Below are 3,976 nucleotides of genomic sequence, written 5' to 3'. Positions count from 1 at the left end.
CTAAAACACCCCTATTCGTCCTGAGTCTGCTGTGTGTCCCAGAGAGAGCCGCCGCCGTCTCCCCGACCTCACACACTCTGACAGGGACCGAGGGGGTGTGGCAGAAGTGACGCCTTCTGAACCTGAATCCACTTTTCTTGCTGGAATCTTTGCTCTTGGGCGGCTGGACGAGCTGACGGCCCTGAGGCCACCATGTTGGGAGGAAGCCCACGAACCCACGCGGAGGCCCGGACACGGAGGACAGAGAGCTGCCCGCTCCGTCGAAGCTCTCGGCAAGGTCTCCCCGAACCCTCTGCAGAGAGCCAGAGCCACGGCAGCCCAGCCGAGCCCGCCCCCAATTCCTAACCCACGGCACCCTGACGCCATACTGATGTGAGGTGGTGCTTTCGAGCCACTGAATGCTGGGGGCTGTTTGTTACACGGCGATAGGGGATTGTGACAGTCCATGACGCAGAGCTGGCACCCTAGTTCTTTGTCGCCGGGACGACCTCAAGCCGTCTGCTCCCGTCGGTGGTTGAACGTGTGGCTGAGAAAAGCGTGTGTGTCACCCGGTCTGGTTTCTAGATAGTCCGCTCGCGGAAGGAACCAGACTCGCTGGAAGGTTCGGGACAGGCCAAGTTCGAAGGAAGCCTGGAACATCGTTTGTGACAAGGCCGAGGGATGCTCAAATGGGGTCACATTAAAATGACACCCCGATGCTGGGACGGTTTGAGCATCAAAGGGAATGATTATCGTGACGGTAACACGTTTCGTGTCCATGTAACACACACATATGTACATGTGTGTACGGAGACATACGTGTATACATCGTACATAGACATGATGATATGTGCATGGGATGGAATGATAATCACCACTTTGAATGCTCAGACTTATTCCTGCAAGGGCCACCAGGTTAGTCACATGTGGCTGAAGCCTCATCCTACAGGAGCCAAGTAACCAAACCCAGCATCACTCACCGGGGGACAATCTGCCATGTGCCGCCTGAGGTGATGTAATATGAAGACGCAGCATCCCGTGTGACGTTTTGCTCCTTAAGAAGGTTTAAATTGACTCCCCGGAAGCCTCGAGACCCCTGCTTCCCAAACCGTATGCCGAGGCAACGTGGGGAGCCACAGCAAACGCCAGGCGGGCCGTGACCGCGCTCTGCCGGCCAGCGCTTCACCACCTGGAGGAGAGTCAGCACATGGAACACTGTGACTCCGTCGAGAACAGAGCCCCCTTCTTCCCTCTTGGAAAACGAGCACTGGCGGGCTCCGGCACACAATGGGTGACAGGGTATTGAAACATTTCAAGCGACACTTGCTATCGGCCAGACGCCAGCGTCAGCGTTAGATCTGCATCACGTTTGGGGTGGGGGGAACCGTAGAGCTTTGCGAAGCCAGGTTTGTCGCAGCTAAGTCTGCATCCGTCGTGGTGGCCTCTGAGGAGGCCCAGTGCCACTCCGACCTCATCTCCCGCCACGGTCCCCTTCACGGACTTCACTCCAGCAGCTGCTTCTGCTACGGCGAGCCCATTCCTGCCTCGGGGCCTTTGCACTAGCTGCTCTCTGCCCGGAACACGCTTGTCCCAGATTGTCCCATGCTGGCTCCTTCTGGTTTTCAGATCTCAGTTCAAATACCGCCTCCTCGAAGCGGCCTTCCTCGTCCAGCTCAGTTAAAGGCAGCTCCCCCGCCTCCGACCCCCGGCCGCTCGCCACAACGCTTCTCTATTCTGTTTTCTTTACAGCATTTGTCCATAGCTGACATTTTCCTGCCCGCTCATTGGCCTGCCACTCGGCGACTGTCTCCTCTCACCGGCGGCCAACTCCTTGCGGACGGACACCTGGTCTGTTGTCAGTGAGCACTGCCTCCCCGGCGTCTGGAAAATGGTGTGTTTTCATTCCATTTGTTAACTGCGACACGCAATCCGTCCAGGCTTCTATGAGCTTCGACTGTCCTTCTTGAAACGAGACCGTCTCTCGGCGTAACGGACATTCACCGTCGTGGCCGCGTCTCCGGGGCATTGGACGGGCTCTCGTGTTTTTCTCTGACCCTGCGGACGATCCTGCCAGCGGGAAGCTGTTCTCCTCCCCATTTTCCGGAGAAGTAGACTGGGGTCCAAAGAGGCGAGTCGCTTGTACAAGGCCGCAGGGCGAGGAGTGTCCACCGAGACCCCAAACCCGCTCTCGCTGACCCCGGAGGACACGCTCTCTCTGCTCGGCCGCGCTGTGCGGGGCACAATCGAATCGCCGTTTCTTCTCATCGTGAACAGGATACAGACGGGCCTTGACTGACGACGCTTTGACTGACCGTTTTCCACACGTGTCATGTCTGCAAGCGCCCCTCTGCACCTCCCGCTCGTGGTGACAGCGGCCTTGGCCTCGCGCCTCGCGAGGGGGCCGCGTTCTAACAACGAGAACCTTCCCGGGGCATCGGAGGTCCCGGCCGAGCTGGGACGTTCCGTAGGTGCGTTTGCGGCTTCCGATGTTTTCAGCTTAGGCTGGGTTTATCGGGATGTCAGCCCAACGTCGATCCACGTCCTACCCTTGGCCGTCCTGGAATGACGGGTCTTGCCCTCCTGAGATAAACTGCTGTAAAACTGGACGACACACAGGAGGCCACTGTTCGGGGGCATCGAGCAATCAATCAGGAAGGGTGCTGGGACCCTGTGACCCAGGCTACAGCCCAGTGATTTCGCTCTGGAGTCTTCACCCAAGAGAAACGAGAGCGCGTATCCGCTCAGGCGGGGCTGGTGGGAGCCTCGTTATTCAGAGTCACATAAGACTGAAACAATAGCCACTGTCATCGACAATAGAGGACACAAACCCACTGTGGCGTGTTCGTAAAACAGTGGATTTTAAAAATATAGCTTTTTAAAGAAGCATCCCAGAGCATTTTCATGTACTCGGAGCAGAAAAGATTCCTAGAACGAGATCAAAGTTTTGGTTTTTTTTGTTGTTTTTTTCCGTAAAGGAAACAAACAAAACAAAACAAAAGAAAACCCAGTCAATTGGCCTATGTTCAGAACTTCTGCTCATCGAAAGACACCATTAAGAAGTGAGAAGAGCTCTACGGCCACGCCACCCTGAACGAGCCCGATCCCGTCTGGTCTCGGAAGCTAAGCAGGGTCGGGCCCGGTGAGTCCTTGGATGGGAGACCACCTAGGAAGACCAGGGGCTGTAGGCGTAAAAAGTAAAAAAAAATAAAAAAATAAGGGATTGTAAGGTGACGAGGTCCTTGCAGTCTGTGAGGTCAACCAAGGGTTGCCTCGCCTAAAAAAGCAAAATTAAAAATAAAATTAAAAAGAAAGCGAAAAGGGGCAAGCAACAGACAGGGGTGCATTCTTACCCAGCACATGTAAAGAATTCCTTCTAATCAATAAGGAAAAGTCAGACAAGCCAACGGAAAAACGGGCAAACTCTCACGCTGCTGGTGGGAGTGCCGACCGGTGTCACCGCTCTGGGAAATGGCTTGGCAGTGTCCCCCGAGCCGGCAGGCCGCCTGCCGGTGACTCCCAGGGACGTGGATGGTCCACGCAAACGTTCTCGCTTTGTCGCATTTCACTTGTAATTTGTGTATTTTCTCTGCGTGTGTTACATTTTTTAAAGTGGGGTCATTCACGATGGGATAAGTGTTCTGTTGCCTCTGTCACAGAATGACCACAAACAAAGCGGCTTAAAACCACACAGAGCCTGGAGGTCGGAAGTCCAGAATCAGCCTGACTGGGCTAACGTCGAGGGGTGTCCCCCTTTCTCCAGCTCCTAGAAGCCACCTGCATTTCTCGGCCGTGGCCTTGCGTCTCTCCAGTCACGGCTTCCACGGTCACGTCGCTTTCTCTGACTCTGGACTTCCTGCCTCCCCCTTACAGGGACCCTTCTAATGATACCGGGCCGCCAGGCGATCCAGGATAACCTCCCCTTTTCAGAGTCCTTAATTTGGTCGCATCCACCAAGTCCCTTTCGCCACGTAAGTCAACGCGGTCCCAGCTTCGGGGT

At 55.5% G+C, this 3,976-nt stretch overlaps 1 pseudogene; it reads left to right on the top strand.

Moving 5' to 3' along the window:
- Positions 1–3,048: 3,048 nt before the first annotated feature.
- LOC111729182 lies at positions 3,049–3,167 on the top strand (annotated as a pseudogene).
- Positions 3,168–3,976: the final 809 nt, after the last annotated feature.

The sequence above is a fragment of the Pteropus vampyrus genome, unplaced genomic scaffold, assembly GCF_000151845.1.
Source record: "Pteropus vampyrus isolate Shadow unplaced genomic scaffold, Pvam_2.0 Scaffold250, whole genome shotgun sequence".
NCBI lineage: Eukaryota > Metazoa > Chordata > Mammalia > Chiroptera > Pteropodidae > Pteropus > Pteropus vampyrus.
Note: the sequence above shows the minus strand (reverse complement) of the source record. Positions and strands in the feature narration are given on the sequence as shown.